The sequence below is a fragment of the Ambystoma mexicanum genome, chromosome 5p (assembly GCF_040938575.1).
Source record: "Ambystoma mexicanum isolate Mex_15411 chromosome 5p, UKY_AmexF1_1, whole genome shotgun sequence".
NCBI classification, from domain to species: domain Eukaryota; kingdom Metazoa; phylum Chordata; class Amphibia; order Caudata; family Ambystomatidae; genus Ambystoma; species Ambystoma mexicanum.
Window position 1 is genome coordinate 244,100,176 of NC_090930.1, and position 18,089 is coordinate 244,118,264.

Here is an 18,089-nt window from a genome sequence, read left to right on the forward strand (position 1 = left end):
CTATAGACTGAACAGATGGTGGATCATAGACTTCAGGTGTAAGCATTACCATTGAGCCACCTGATTTGAGGCCACCAATTACATCTGTACCTCGAAAAATACCCTTGCATGAGCTACATCGCTCACCAAAGACATATCTGTTTGAACTTTAGGTTATGTCACGATCTCCCGGCAAATACACCTCCACTGCAGGAAAGTAGCATAATCAAGGAAAGAGAATGAGAAAGGAAGAGACAGCACTATTTGCCGTCATTAAGAAGTAATGGGCTTCAAACTATCTACATACTGAGCTGATGTCACTCTAAAAGAGATGGTGATCTGAGTTATGAGAATTAGATCTAGTCATCCTAGAAGTGGGGCCAGCACCTGGTCAGTAGCCTGCATACTGAAGCCAGGACAAATGTAAATATAGCAAACTGAAAGTGTTGGTCAATGTTGCACCTCAGCAAGACCTGGTTAGCCAGGAAATGGTAGCATGCAGAGAAGCGCCTATGAGTTCAAGTGCTGTAAAAATGATCCTCTGGCTGAATCAGTAGAGATATGGCCTGGAAGACAGCCATACAGAGGGACACAACAGAAACCTGTGACACGATTGAGTTCTGGAATGACTCTGAGCTCCCCAGAGGGTTTCTGGACCAGAACATTTATTGAATATATGCCTTCTTTTGCCAACAAACAGAAACAATAGGCTTTGTCTCCAACAAAGCCTGTAAGCCCTTAGATATCCCTCTATGTTGGATGGTGTAAGTAGGTACCAGAATAGACATACATCTAGAGTTCGGAAGAACGCGCAGTGCATCTATGAAGCACCCCTACTTAAAAAGTTTAAGAATCTACAGATTGTAAACAGAGGCTTTCCATTACCATATGTAGAGACACATTTGCACCCCACTAAAGAAGTCTTGACTTTGGATACTGAGGTTGGGCACATTCTAAAATCCATTCTCTTCAAAAAGGACCATGAGGTAAACCCAGGATTGCTAGGTAGAAGGGTAAAAACTAATATTGGCAAGTTAGAAATATCATATTTTCCAACCCCTCAAAATGTATTCTGGACACAAAATCCCAGAAGTGCAATGGTGAAAGGAGTAAAGAGTGGAGCCCTTGTACGTTGGTACCCCATCATGATTCTGTTGGGAAAAAACTTGTTTTAAAGAACAGAGAGTAGAAAATAGTTTTTTTTAAACTTGCATTTAGCAGAAAAGTTATATGGAGGTGTTTCACAATGAAAATATTCCTGGGTACCATTCTAAATTAAAGTCATAGCATAGGGAGATGGGTTGGGTGGATTGATAGGGCAGTAATTGGGGTCAGATGGGTGTCCACAGGTGGGGCTCCTCATAAATGATATGATATGATATGATAGTTCATTTATATAGCGCCTATACACAATGTGTTTCAAAGCGCTTCAAGGCAAGGGAGGAAACAAGGGAAAATACAACGACATTCTTATAGGTCATGAACAGTAAGGATGTGAAATTAACTATCATACTCGGCCTGACGACATTTCAGATAGTGCAAGAGCTAAGACATACATAAAGAAGGGAGGGGGAGAATGGTAAGGAAAAGGAAACAGACAGACGACTACCGTACTAGACCTGACGACCTATCTGGTAGAGCCGGAGAAAACAAAAGGTAAGGGAGAGGGGTGCAGAAAGGGAGGGGAGGAACAAAACAAGCAACTATCGTACTAGGCCTGACAACGTTTCAGATAGTGCTGGAGGGATGGGGGGAACAGTAAGGGGATGGGGGAGCGACAGACGAGGTTGCTATCATACTAGCTCCAGGGACAATTCTGATAGAGTAAGTGCATAGAAGAAAGTAAGGGGAGGAGGGGAGGAGATAGGAAAAGGGGGAAGGGAGGAGAGAACAGAGAGTAAGCAGTCAAAAAGAGTGGAGAAGCAAGAGGGGAGAGCGAATACAATTGCAGATGTCAGTAGTAACACATAATGTTGCAAACCAGGATACAAGATGAAGATGGGAACAGCATGATTCAGGGCCACCATGAGTACAAGATGCAAAGGAAGGAAAAATGTATATGAATGTAATCCATTAGACGGATTTAATAATACAATCCATGGGAAATGAGATACTACACATTGTTTATCTGTCGTGTTATGCCATAAAAGTCCACCAGATGGCAGAACATGACAGAGAAACAATGGGCTGCTTTACAAGTGTGCCAGTGCGGTAATAACGGGCCGGTATTACCACATACCAGCACGTAACCACACAGACCCACTCCAAGTTTGGTGGTGAAGAGACCGGATTTACCTGCAGCTCCAAGCAGCTGACCCAACCACTAGAGAATGCAGGTATTACCGGCACCTGTATTACCATGCTGGTAATACCAGGAATATCAGTACTTACCCGCACTTGGAATTTGCCATTAATTCCGGCAGGCAAAGTGCCCATAACAGTAATACTGTCTGGTGGTATCCCACCCGATTTACCGACAGGATACCACCAGATGTGTAATGAGGCCCAATATGCCACATTACACCTCTCCAACTGTGGTCACCATCAACAGGCCACCTGGCCAGGTCGCCCACTTCCTCTATGAATGGGCCAACCTCTCCTCTTCTCTCCTTGCCTCTACTTCTCAACTTCTCCTCTGAGATCTCAACATCCACCTGGATGGTTCTAATCCCTCCACTGGGCGTTTCCGCAACCTTTGCAACACTCTCTCTCTGTTCTGTCCTTTGGCCAAACACACTCTGCCGGACATACTTTGGATGTCCTCATCACCTCAGACATCCCCCCACTCTAACCCTCTCACCACTCCTCTCTCTTGGACGGACCCCTTTCTTCTCTCCTCTCATCTGAAACTCTCTATCCCTCAGGCAAAGCCCCCCCCACAGCACAGCCACCTAGCTTCTCTGTCGTTCAGCCCATGAAGCGTGTGTCAGTGGATGCATTTGTCTCTACTTTCTCTGCTTCTCCTACTCCTGCGGCTGACTCACACCCTGACACAGCCCTTTCTAATCTGCATCTTTCTGTTTCCAATACCCTGGACATCCTTGCCCCTGTCCTGAGAATCCGGCTGAAGCCTACCTCCAAGTGCAACTCTTGGTATGATTCCAACCTCGCCACCCTGAAACACAAGTGCAGGTTGGCTGAGAGGAAGTGGAGGGCTTCGGCAGCATCCTTTTTATAACTGTCCTGCCGCCTGCTCCAAAGGCAATACAGACTCTCTGCCCTGTCCAAGAAGAGAGCACACATTCAAGCCTGCCTCTCTGCTGCCTCTAGCTACACGACAGAACATTTTAAAATTGACAAAGAACTGACCAATCCTGTGCCAGTCTCTACCTCTCCTGTTCCCTCACAGGCCCTCTGTAAGGCTCAGCCTTTCACTTCTCTGCTAAAACTCAGGACATCATGTCCTCTACATCCTCTTCCTCTCCCTCTTCCTCCCTTGGCACCCCTATGGCCATCGATCTCTCCCTTCCCTCCTCCTTTCTCCTCTTTCTCGCTGACAACACCTGACGAGGTTTCTAGACAAGTCCGATCTATGAAGGTATCATCCAAAAAAGTGGTCCCCTGCTCCTCCAGAACCATCAAGGACCATATTGACACCCTCGTCCTAGCCATGGCCCATTTCTGTCATCACTCTTTTGCCACTGGAACTTTCCCCTCTTCCCTTAAGACCTCCCTTTTGCACCCCTTCCTCAAGAAGCCATCTGTCAATCCTACCTGCCCGGCAAACTATCGTCCAATCTCCATCACGCCTTTCCTGGGCAAACTCTTGGAAAACCTGGACATCTCCCAGCTTACTCTCCACACTAAATCTGTTGGTTGTCTCCATTACCATCATCCTGGCTTCAGAGCTGCCAGGGGCATGGAAACTGCTCTCCTTAACACCCGGGAAGATATGCTATCTAACCTTGATTCCTTGATCTTTCCTCTGCTTTCGACATAGTCAAGCAAGCCATCCTGATGAATCGACTCTGTGAGAACCTTGGCATCAAGGATCAGGCCCTGGGGTGGCTGACCTCCTTCCTCTTGGACCGCCCATCCCAGGTCCAACTTGGCCCCTTTTTATCCGCCACCTCTCTCTCAACCTGTGGCATTCCCCGGGGCTCTATCCTCTCACCCTGGTTTCTCAACCTCTTCTTGGCCCCTTTGAGCCACCTGATCTCTACCTTCTCCTCTAACTTTCAGTGTTATGCGGATGACACTCTGCTTTCCTTCAGGCTCCCCTCAGCCTCCTCTCGTCTCTCGCTCATTCCTGACTGTCTATCCGCGATTCGGGATGGGTGTACCTCCAACGATCTCTATCTTATTGCCAGTAAGATGGAGATCCATTTCTTTGGGACCCCTGCCCCTGCTTTCCCTCTCTCACTCTGGCCACCCACCTTGGGCCCTCTTCTTTTGCCTTTTGGTTGTAGCCCCGGATAGAATCTCAGGAGCTACAACCAAAAGGCTAGCTAGCCCCCAGACCCAACAGTACTGACATTAGCGTAGCCTCTCGTCTTTTCCAGACCTAGCAACACCCCTGCTAAAAACCTTGGTGTCACCTTCGACTCCACTCTCTCTTTCTCTCCCCACATCTCGGACTTCGCCAAAAAGTCTCACTACCAGCTACACCTTCTCAAAAGTACTCTTCCCTTTCTCACTTTCCCCCAGAAGCTCACTGTCTCCGGAGCCCTGGTTCTCTCTAGGCTGGACTACTGCAACAGCCTCTTTCTCAATCTGCCTTCCTCTACTCTCTGTCCTCTGCAACTAGTCCAGAACAGGACTGCAAGACTTATCCTTGGCCTCAAGCCCAGGGACCGTATCTGTCCAGCCCTAAAACCTCTCCACTGGCTCCTGGTGGCTGCAAGGATCAAGTTCAAGTACATTTGCTTTATCTTCAAGGTTTTCTGGAGCTGGTGCCTGCACTACATCCAACGCTCTCTTCAAAAATACCTTCCTTCTCAAGAACTTCGCTCAGCTACCTTCAACCCTCTAAGGGTCAGACGCATCTCCAGGCAGAGAGTGGGGGTAGATCTCTCTCCGGTGTCCGGACATTTCATCGAAAAAAATTCGTCGACAGGACATTTGGTCGACATAATTTCGTCGAAAACCAAATGGTCGAATTTTTGTTTTTATTTATATATATATTTTTTAGGTTGTATTTTAGGGAAAAAAAGGGTTTTTAGAAAAAAAGGGGGTTGGGGGGACCCCCCCCAAAACAAAAAAAAGGGGTAAAAATAACAAAAAAAAAATTCGACCATTTGGTTTTCAACCAAATTGGTTCGACCATTTGTCCAGTCGACCAATTTTTTTTGATCAAATGTCTGGTAACCCTCTCTCCTTTGCAGGTGCCTCCTTCTGGAATGGCCACCCTGCCCCTCTCAAACTTGAGCCGGACCACCTGAAGATTTGGAAGCAGCTCAAAATATTCCTCTTCTCTTCTGCTTTCTCTCTCTTCCTCCTCTGCTGACCTATCTGACCTACCTGTCTGCTGTACTGACTAGTTGATTGACTACCCTCAGAGTCTCACTGGGTACCAGGCTCTTTCTTGATCAGTCACCCTTGCACTGCCTCTGGGCCTACCACGCACTTAGGGGCTGTAACTGTAACCCTACAGTTCCTTATTCTCCTTGCAATAAACAGAGTCGCGCTGCCCAGGCTGTACTTACTCAGATCATTGCTGCCCTGTTTCTAACCCCCCCTCTCCCTTGCACATCCCCCCTCCCTTTCCCCTTGCACTTCTCGTTCTCGCACTTGCACAATCTGAATTAAACAAGGCCTAGTAAGATCGTTTGTCTTGTCCTCCCTCTGTCTTCACTCCCTTGTCTTGTCGTGCCTAGAAACACTTGTGTACAGGTGCGTTATAAATGACTTGTCAGATCATATATCTCATCATATGTGATATCATATTATTTATGATAAAAATTATGAAATGTTATTTTTCTAAAAGACATACACGTTTTGTTATTTATATGAAAAGGTGTTTTCCCAGCGATTTAAAGATCCATAACCTTGTTCGGAACACACAGGAACCCTACCTACAGTTATCATGACATGGAGAGTAAATATGCAAACAGAGAAAGGGGTTTGAGTAGGGGCTTTCACTCTTAAGAGCCAAACTGGACTCAAGTGAGAAGGCAGCGTAAACGAAAACCACCATCCAATTCTGTTACCGAATCATTTAAACAGATCAGGGCTATAAAAAGCTTCAGGACCCCTTAGCAGAAAAATGTGAAATATTCTGATTGAGGACATTTAGAATTTTTCAAATATATAGTATAATATGGGTTGAAAAATGTCCAACATAATAATGAGTAAATACCAAAATAACTGTGAATGCTGCTCCTGAAAAGCAGACATTTAAACCTATTTGTAATAAACAGAAAGAAACCCCCAAAAAGCACACAAGTACATTTATAATGTAGTGTGTGCTGAGGATCAATCTCCTTGGGAGTTATTCTCAAGAATTTAACCAAGCATTTGCCCAAATTTCTCAACATGGCGATACCAAAAGTCAGGACATTAAAAGTATTTTCTTCCACACCCTTTTGAGATATGTGGTGACTCAGGCTGCAATTGTGATTACTGTGGATTGCTGGTGTGTGGATAATCAACCAAAATACAGGGATGTACGCTGTACAGAACCCACTATCTCTGAAAAACAAGGAAAGAAACCCAAACACACGCCTGTGACAGCCACCATTAAGGTGGTTGAGGTAAAGAGTACTTTTGGGGATGTATTGACCCACTCTGCTATGCTATGCGGCATCACTCTGATAGTGTGGTGCAAGAAACAGCAACAATGGCGGCAAAACTCTGGTGCGCGCCAAAAACCTCCAAAACTGCGTGTTTAAACACACAAAAAGATGGATGCACAACCTACCACCCATGGTACCTTGTGTGGTGGAATAGAGCACACACTGCAGACAATGTGCCAGTGGGCTCCATGACCAGCAAACAGAGTGCAGAGAGAGAAGCAGCGCTTTGCAAATGAAACTCCAAAATGTGCCTATAATTGGCATTTGCTTTATTGCTAAAAACTCCAAAATGCCTATAACACAACACTTCTCAACATTCAAAATCTTGCCTGGCGCTAAAATTCATGTAATCTAATGAAGCATGGCGAATATACAAGGTCCTGAAGTGTAAATAGCAAAACATTTCCTCAGACAAACTGGATTGTCTGTAAACTGACAGCCCCTGTCAAAATCTGTGTGCAGTACCCTGGGCTACTTGTGAATGCCAGTTGTCAGATGAGCTCCTGATGAAACTGCAACGTATTTAAACTAAAAGTCTGCCAGATTATCAAACATAAAAGGATTGTTGCTAAAAGAAATACAGATCTTAGTTGTGTTTTGATCCCACAGATTTAAAGCTAAGAAAGTAATGTATTTATGTGATTTGATGCAACAAGTTTAGTTTCTGCTGCATTTTTAATTAAGAATACATTATCCTGGCTGAGCTGCAACCCTTTGGGAGTGAACAAACAGGTTTCTCCCAGAGGGAGGGAAATCCTCTCAGCAGAAACTCACTGGTAGATGATAATTATGAGTTAGGCCAGATTCTTGTCTACAGAAAGAGAATGAACAATAGCAGATCCTTCAGCCCAGGAAACAGAGGTGTGAAAGGAATCGTAAACTGCTCCTGGAAGGAACTCCCTGAAGGAGGAGGCTCCTCCTGGACTGCAGGGAGAGACACATGGGCGGTCCATTTGCTGTTAAGGATGAGCAATGAACAATTTTGAGAGACTCATAACTTGTTATTTAAAGTGATGAAAAATATAAAAAAAGACAGATCTTCTAGTCTAATTATTGGCTGTACATTTTAAGAGGCGCTAGAACTGTGTAACATATTCTGGACAGGAATGGCAATATATGTGGTTTTATGTGAACTGTGTTAATGCTAAAATTGTGAAACTTTACACACACATCCCTCTGGTAAAAACACACATTTGTGGAAAGTTGCAGAAAGTTTGGAAAATGTGTTCATGACAAAAAGGACAACATTCTGTTGAAAGGTGAAACAAGATCCCACAGCTGCGGGATTTTGAGGAACAGCTACTACATAAAATATGGAATCTTTGTGTGTGATTTGTGTAGAGGTGACCAATGTAGAAATCTGTATTTAGGATAAAATCCGATTTTGAGACCAGTGGCGAAAGAGAGGTTTCTAAGGACTGTAAAGCAAACCATAAAATGTGACATCAATCGGCCTTCATCCAATCACTCAGTTGCAAGTCGTGGATGAGGTTTTGATCCAATCCCAGCTCACAGGGGCAGGCTTAGTTAAGGCGGCCATACACCCATTTTGTGATGTCATTTGAAAGGATAAATAGAGACAGCTGACAAAACATAGGGACTCACAGATCCATTCACTTTCCTGATTCCGGTGAAGCACTCTGATCCATCATTCTACATCCCGATTTAACATCCTTTCAGATCCAGATGCCAAGACTCTTGCCAGCACTAGAGAACTATTGATTTTCAACAAGGCCTGAATTCTCTAACTTATTCCCACAACCCAGTGAAGCGCTGTGGTGTGGAAAGGCCTTTTGAACTAGTATCCTGAAACTCTCTGGCTTGCTACCACAAGGCTTGCCTGAGGAACTCATTATCCAGCTGATTGAAATACCCACAAACAAGAAGGGCAGATCCTGTGCACATCCGGTGACCGGTCTAGCTGATCGTGTCCCGCGCCTGATGTGCTGTCCTTTCTTGACAGACCCAATCCATGACCAGAACTGACGGTCCAATTTAATAACTTATTCTGTGAGTATTAATAGGAAGAACAGTGACCCACAATATATCTTCATTGTATGATCCCAATCTCAAACCCATCCCATCTTTAATTAAGAACCATAGTATTGCTAGAACTATCTTTGCGCCGACTCTTTTCTCATCTGCGTTATTAAACCTTAACTTCTTATTGATTTGATTAAGAAAAGTAAATCCCAGGAAGAAGTAGAGTATCCACAACAGGCGTGTTACGCTGATCACGTGACTGTAAAATCCATCTGTGGCATTCACTTTTTCATAGTCATAATCTTGTGTAATCAAACCAATCTGTCATTTTAAAAATGCATTTCTGTTTTCCATTCTCACGCCTATTTGCAAAAACGACTCTTACTAAAACCTCTCTAACTCCCTCAGCTTTTATGATAGAAGTGAAATCTCAACTCCTACTTGTACCTAACATCCTTAGCTATACATAGAACCCAAAACAGTGGGATTCACCCGTTAAGGTAAAAATTGCGTAAGGAAAGGTTTGCCGCAAATGTGAAATTCTGAAAGGTTTTACACGTGTAAATTAGCTTTAAATTGTTTCTTACTTTGACTTTGAGCTTTCAAATGTTTTCTTTTGACAAAATCATCAATTGTGATTGTTTGCATCTGTTCAAAGCGGCTCCCATAGGAATTTATAACTATGTAAGTATTTTTGACCACATTTGGTATTTTTGCTCAGACAATTTCAAAGACAATTTCAAAGCCATTCCGACAGCTGAAAAGTCAATTCCGTTTCTCTGGTGTTTGAAGGGGGAAGGTGGGAGTGATATTCTGATTAATTTGTGCTATTCCTGCATACCTGCTCTCTCCTGCCATCTATACCAAACCAACTCAAAAGTATTCTTTTCTGTGCTGCATTTGCTTTTGTGCTCATTATTTGATTCCTAGTGTATTACAGATATTTTTCAGTGTTCTGTCACCCCATTGGTGATTGTTGCTCCCTATTAAAATATATTGTGATTTGAATTCTAAATACATAAATAAATATTTACCTTTGCAAACTAGCCTGATTCCTGGTTCAGTGTGACCAGGGGGGGACTCAGGAGAAGGGTGTGATATGAGTGGTATATCGTTCAGAATATTGAACTTATAGATAAAAATAAATAAGGGTTTCATTTGCTCACTACATGCTGGCCGTGACTTGGATGTGTGCCAGATTGAAATCACTTACATACTCCTCCATTGGACACAGAGACACCGGGCCAAATACCTTTTCCTCAGTTGTTGAAGATACTAGCCTTCTCATCTGCTGTTAAAGATACTTACAGGCAGTTAAGACCCCTAGTTAAAAGAAATCTCAATAGTTCTAAACCTAGCATCCAAAATACTATAACATAGCATCATTACTTAGAATTTTGGCCTATCATGAGCTATACATATACTCGCCCACCAGGGAGATAACCAGAACCCAGGATCAGGTTCCCTGGGGAATCCAAACCAGACATTCTCTTGGGACGCAAACCAGTCACTTCCCCCTAAATCCAAATACTAATAAGGAGAGCATCATGCTGGTGCATCGTACCTGCTTTCTATTCCCAAATTCATCCTGCATTCTCCACAGCATCTATTCAAGAGTGCAATCCTGCCACATGGTGGTAAGACTTGACCTCAACCAGCCACTAATGTGAGTAACGTTTTGGCGGATTTGTACCAGTTTTGCATACCAAATAACAGGGCTCTGGATTCATGTGTTGCAAAGACATTGCCAAAAGTGATTGTTTACTGGATTGGAGGTTTGAAATATGAGAACCAGAGACCAAAGTGGAGGGAATGGCAGACTAAAGCACAAGAAGAGAGAAACAATGAACAGGAAAACAGAGCTACAAATGTGGACCCAGGATTGGAGAACAAGTAGTGAAAGAAGAAAGATCATAGACAGAAGAACTCCTCAGAATAAGAGACTAGTAAACAGAGGAAAAAGGGGGCAGGACAAAGAGTAACGTAAAGGTATTGAGATGTGTTGTGCTGACTGCCATGATCACTTGCCAAGCAAATGCTTGCATCAGGATTAGTATAAGCTTTCAAAGCAGTGTTCTACGTGCAATGAGGAAGGGGTTCTTCCAGAGTGAATGCATGTCGTGAAGACAGCACTCTTTATGCTCAGGATATGAGCAAGAAAAGTGTGGCATCCATGGGCAACGTTCTTTGGCCTCATGAATATTCTGTGATGAACAGCCACAGTGATCCTGTGTGAAGTCGCCCATGGGCTTAACACTGTCAGGAACCAGGCAAATACATGCCTCACCCATTAAAACGGGACAATGTGACAGCCTGTCCACTTCCCCAGGGGAATGCCAGAGCTCCTGGTTTCCAGGGGAAGTGATGATAGAACCATTGGGTCATGGCAGCATGTATTTGGGTGTCAGGTTTTCAGCTGCAGTTACAAGCAATATAGCCCTTCCAATCAAGTAGATAGTATAATCTGCCATATTAATATTTGGAATCACAGTTTGAATTAACTTGGTGTTCCAATTTGCGGTTAACCATGATCAGAGCCAGTCTTCTGGTTCATTGGAATGGATCCATTATATACCGCATACGGAGGGGAACATTAAATATGGAATGTACCCACGAGCTAGCAAAGAGTTGAAGCAATACGTGACAGGTGATGCATCCAATAACACATAAAGGACCCAAAAACTCTGGGCCCAAAACTGCAAAATGTCAAATTCATGGAGGACAACAATACTACCTCACCAAGATTATAGATGGGTTCCAGAATTCTCTTTTTGTCATTATGTGATTTTTGGTTCACCTTGCTGGGCTGTATTAGAGTTGAGGTCAGTCGGTCAACCTGTTTGACTCTTTGCACTATTTCATCCACACTGGGTGCAACACAGATTATATGGCTATAAGAAGGCAGTAATCTGGGAAGTTGTCCACACGTGCAATAGAAGAGGGTATGACTGCTAGAAGCATCTACTGAATTAGTGTATGCAACTTCAGACACATCAGCTTCTCACACCAATTGGACTGTGTTGCATTGGCATAGGATAGAGGCATTGCTCCAAAGTTTGATTGTTTTTTGTTTTCATTTGCATATTACTTTTGGGATGAAAGCCAGAATTTAGAGTGTGTTGAATGTCCACATGTTTTTCTACAGAGCATTTCCAAAATGGATCATAAACTGTGCATCAGAAATTATTTTCACTGGGTAGCCATAGAGCGGTAGACCTTGTGATAAAAACCTGAGACATCTGAGTAGTGGTGGGAAGAGATGCAAGTGGGAGTAAATGGGCAAGCTTGCTGGAACAATCGACTATGACGTATTGATGCTATCCATGGGACGTAGGTGCAAGGGGTAAGGCATTCTCCAACGGCTTCAATAGACTCACAAATCTTATCGTTTGTGTCTATGATTGCACCAACACTGGACAGGAGTATACATATTCTGTAACCTTGGCACTCAAACCTGGCCACTGGAATTGGCAAGAAATCAATCCTGTTGTAGATCAGGTTTGTTGCTGACCAGACAGGCGAGAATTATGAAATCCATAGAGTATAGTGTTCCCAAGATTCTGTGTGGGTACATAGAGACTGTTAAGATGATACACAAGGCTATACAGCAGTGATATTCCTGGTTTTATTAGCAGGGAAGGAACAATTGGATACTGCGCAGTCTCCCATTCCACTAACTCCATATATGTGACAAGTGCATTAAAAAATTACTTGTGCAGTATTAGCTACACCTTGTCTTCTCCAGATCAGGGGTCTGTATTATAGGGAATGGGAGAGCCCAATGGCCTTTGTGTTTTTCAAAACCCGGAATATCGAAAATAGTGAAATCAAACTGTGAAGAGAATGCACAATGAGTCTGAAGACTGTTCTTGCAAGTTAAGGGCAGGTGGTATTGGACATTTTGGTGATCAGTTCAGACTTCTCTGGACAAAAACACTCCTTTCAGATGATGGTGCCATTCTGAAAAGGCCTCCTTAATGGCAAGTGCTTCCTGATAGATACATTCATAATTCTACTCTCACCGTGTCAATTCGCACGAAAAGAAAGCAAGACAATGTTTTTTCTGGTTTGTTAAGTTCCAATGTAGTAACAATGACACTCCTGAGTCCTATGCTTCAACAAAATATGGTTGAGTTTCATCTGGATGTTGGTGATGAATGGTTAACGTATGGATGGTTAGTATGCAGATGAGAAAGAACGATCAGTACATGTTGTTTGTGGCTATCCAGAGAGGGGTAGAAGATGGGTATACTGTCTAAACACATAAATAAAAATAGACCAAGAAGAGCAGTGAAGACTGAGTCCATGACCCGCTCGTCATTGCTCAGAGCAAACAACAGCTCCCTGTCCTCATATTGTCCCTTGGATGTCCTAAAGACTGTTTTCCATTCATCTCCGGATTTAATCTTCTCAGCGGTTTAGTATAAATAGTACATCATCTGAAGGACTCCAGGATATTGCAAATGAGTGGTAATAGGTAGCAGTCCTCCAAGGTGATGTTATCAAGTTACTCTGTAATCTATGCATGGTCGAAAGATGTCATCTTCTTGGGAACTAAGGAGGGAGGAGCTCCTGTCAGGAATCGAGAAGGAGCAATGCAACCTTTTTACTAAACACTCGTCAGTTTCCATGGTTTATCCCCCTTCTCCTTGCAATTCATTGAGTAGATAGGCCTTGAAGAATTGGCTTTCCAGTTCCTAAGAATATTTCACAGTCGAAAGGTCAATGCAGAGGTAACAGTAAGTCTGTCAGTGAGGCAAACAGTTCCTTAAATTCCTGATAACAGTTGGGTACCTCATTACAAAGATTCTCTGCTCTAGCCATATATGTAGGTACTGGTTCAGAGCCTGAACAACAAAATGTGGTGCAAATATCTGTCAAGAACAGCAGGGCACTAGTAGCCTAATTAACATGAGGATAATGTCACGTCACCCAAGGCAGTCCCACCACTTTAGAGAGTGTTGGTGTCCTGAGGACATCAAAAGAAATTGACTCTATGTGCTGATTGAGCCTTAGGGATTACGGCATTGTCTACTGAATGATGGGTCTGCAATTACCTCAATGTGAGATGCATGGGATTTCTTTATCATGGGTATCTTATGTGCAACAGTGAAGGAGACATCCACATAATTGCCAGAAGTTCCAGAGTCAATAAGAGCAATAATGGTCAGGCAGAGGGCATAGGCTGGATGGCCAAAGCAGTGGAATGAGGACAGTTGGGAGAAGGGCTTATTGTTGCTTTCCTTCCAGACAATAAGCCCATTAGTTTACCAATGACTTAAGGGGTTGTAAAGAGCAGGTTCCTAGGAAATGTCTACTTCCACCACAGTAGAAACTCATCTTTTCTTCCTCAGTCATAAGTGCTCATATGACACATAGTTCCATTGGTCTTAGAGCACAAGTCTCAGTCCCTGTGGGGAGAACAGGAGGCAGAACAGGGGTGTAAAGTGAAGGGCGAACATTCTTGTGTCTTCTTAGTTTCTGACGTATTTTGTGTAGCTGGTGGGCAATGCAAATTACTTAATCAATCATAGCCTGTATGGTTTTGATTTTAGAGACAGGAACCAACTCATCTGGGGATACCTCTCATAACCCCGGTATGAAGAACATAGATTGAGTTATTTTGGAATATAAGGAGTCAAATGCCAATTGACGTAAATGACTGATATTGAGTATGTTATCTTGTTCTATGTTTAATGTCCACCAACTGATTATGTGCACTGGAAACCTGATTGAGTGAATGGAACACCTCATCCCATTACTTTTCAAACTCAAAGACATTTTCCAGAATACCGACTTCTAGCCAAAACATAAGGTGTAGCCGGGGTAAAGGAATGTCTGGTCAAATTATGAAGACTATGGGCCTCATTACACGGAAGGTGGTAAGTGTTAACGGTCACCGGTAAGGCTACCGGTGACCGTTAACCCTTACCGCCTTACTACGAGGTCCCTTTGCGGGACCCTATGTTAACGCCTGGTGTAGACCAGCCGTTAAAGTTGGGACCCGCAAAGGGACCTTGGTGCTAATTACGGTACCGCAATTTGCGGTACCCTAATTACCGCCTTCCCCATTCCCATTATGCCCTATGGGGCAAAAATGGGAATGGGGAAGGGCCATGGAGAAAGGGTGAATTACCGCCCCGCCAACCTTGGAACGGGGTGGTAATTCCCCTTTTCTCCATGGTGGTACCGTTAGGGTACCGGCGGCAACCTTACCGCCTTCCGTGTAATGAGGCCCTATGACCTATTTTCGCCTTGTCACCACCAAAGTACACTGTTAAAAAAATGGAATTTCCAATGAGTGCAAAATTCCATCAGTCTACATGGCTCTCCATCAAATCATAAGGTAACCTAAGTTTGCAAGGGTAGTCTCAGTTAACCAGGCTGTAAAACTTTGATTAAAACTATGTCCAGGGTTGTACTTTCCTGCACAAAGGTAGCTATTTCCAGGCTTAAATCTTGTACTTTTGCCTAATATTCCTGAAGAGCCTCCATACTCGGTCTAGTACAGGTAAGAGGCATCTCAATCTATTGAGATGCACATCACACTGGTGCAGCGTATCTGCTTTCCCATCCTGGATGCATCCTGGATGCCTCCTGGAGTGTCTACTCAACAGTGCAATCTGTATCAGATGGTGGTATTACTTGACCTCAACCAGCTACCACTAGAAGTAGCACCATAGGTAATTGGGACTGGCTGCTCACACCATTTAACATTGGCCTGGATATACATGATGCAAGGAAAGTGCTAAATGGCACTGTACAGAGCACTGTGATCTTCTACTAGATTTGAGGCTTCTAATATGAAAATCAGGGTCCAAGGTTGAGGGACTGGAAGACTAAAGCACAAGAAAACAGAAAAAAACAGGAAAACAGAGCCTGGCATGTGGGCCAAGGCAGGAGAACAAGGAGCGAAGGAGGAGAGAGTAGGGACAAAATGGGAATCAGACTACAGGTCAAGGGAAAAGAAGGAAGGAAAAAGAGCATGACACAACAAGGTGTTGAGACCCGTTGTGCCAACTGCCAGGATCCCTTTGAAAGGGGACACCAGCATCAGAAGGAGACTATGGGCCTCATCGCGACTTTGGCGGTAACCCTTAAAATCGGCGGTAGCGCTCTCTGTGCCGATTTTAAGGGTCCGTCGGATCACAAGTCCAAATACCGCCGGCACCATTACAGCCAGCGCAAGTACAGCCGGCCGTACAAGCGTCGGCTGTAAAAGCGCCAGTAACCATTCGCGCTAAAACATCAGCAATCACGAGTCCGGCGTAGGCGCAATTAGCGCCAGAAAAGCGGCGGATAATCTGCCGAAAATACCTCCAGCAAAAAAGCTGGAGTTACCAGAATACAGGCCACAGCAATAGGGGCTCAGTTGAAACCAATGCAAATCAGAGGCCTACAAAGGACCCACCCATGCACAACACACCCTCCCCAACACCATTACCCCAGCAGGAGCAGGGAGGAGACAGCAATAAGGTCCCAGGTGAAACCAATGCAAATCAGAGGCCTACAAAGGACCCACCCATGCACAACACACCCTCCCCAACACCATTACACCAGCAGGAGCAGGGAGGAGACAGCAATAAGGGCCCAGGTGAAACCAATGCAAATCAGAGGCCTACAAAGAACCCACCCATGCACAACACACCCTCCCCAACACCATGCTGCCATTTGGAGCCAAGAGCCTTGATGTTGACTTCTACCTGCTGCGCCTGGAGCTACAGAGGCCAACCAACCACTACCTCCTGCACTCCCCCTGGGAGTGCAGGGGGTAGTGGGGATGAGGAGAAGGAGGAGGAGAGCAGCACCAGCAAGGCAGCCAGCCATCCCCAGGGTCAGGCCAATACCCTGGGCCCTGACTGATGGCCAGTTGGTGATGGAATATCGGCTGGACAGGGCAACCATCACCCAGTTGCTGGACACAATCCAGGGTGACATCGGCAGCCGCATAGCCACCAGCACAGCATTACCTCCCCTAGTGAAGCTCATGTCTGTGCTTCAATTCCTTGGGACTGGCAGCTACCAACATACCGTTGCCATGATGCATGGAATGGCCCAGTCCACATTCAGTGCCATGCTGGGACAGGTGCTCGATGCACCGTTGAATCATGTGAATGAGCACATTGCATTGCCAGCCACACAGGCACAGGTGCACCAGCTGAATGGTCAATTCTATGCCATTGCCCAAGTCCCAAATGTAATAGCAGCCCTGGACTGCACACATGTGACACTCGTACCACCCCAGGCACATGAGGCAGCCTACAGAAACCGGAAACAGTACCATTCCCTCAATGAGCAGATGACATGTGGTCCTGACCTCATCTTCAGCCACTGCTGTGCCCGCTACCCAGGATCCACCCACGACTCCATGGTCCTGCGCAACAGTACCCTGCCAGCATACATGGAAAGGCACCGAGGCCAAAACATATGGCTGCTGGGTGAGTACAAATGCATACCATAATGCATGTCAATCCACAACAGATGGTGCTTTTCACAATATCCATGATTCCCAATAGGCAGCACCATTACTGCAGCATTCACATTCAAGCAGCTTGCACGACAAACCTTGGACATGTCCAACACAGCAGAACACACCCATTCAGGATGTAAAAACATGTAGCAGCACAGTGACATATGGAAGCCCCACCACCATAAAGCCTCCTGTGTGAGTAGCACCATGGCTCCCAACACTGACACAGTACAGAAATCCCACCCTGCCCACCCGACAGTAATGAAATTCTAACCCATAAACTGGCACATCCACAAACGCATCACACAAAAGTAGCCTGAGTAATGGCAATGTACATCCCACGAACACTGTCCCCAGAATGGCCAAGCAAATGCATGGAGAACAGTACAGAATAGTGACAACCAGCAAATATAACTGCAGCCAAATGGAATTGCAATGACGCATGAGGCAGCCACTTCTGTCATGCAGATGTAGATGGAAGGGCCCCCTTACCCAGCGATAAGTGAATGAGTACTGTTACATCCAGAAACATAGGCGTACCAAGTTGAAAGTACCTCATTTATTCAATTGTGCCCGTAGAACAGCACACTCCACAATGTTGTAGACCTAATGACAATTATGACAAAATGACACTGATGACAGAGCTCTGTACACCCACTGGACTTACCTTATCCCCCGTACCGGCTTTCTCTCCCCTGCAGGTGATTCTGGATATCCCCAGTACACGTGGCTCATGACCCCTGTGCGTCATCCACACACGTCAGCGGAGCGGGCATTCAACCTTGCCCATGCTCGTACATGGATCTGCGTGGAGAGGGCATTTGGACTGCTGAAGGAACGCTTCCGGTGCCTCGACCCCAAGGGAGGGGCAATGATGTATGCACCAGTAAAAGTTGGAAAAACTGTACTGACATGTGCCATGC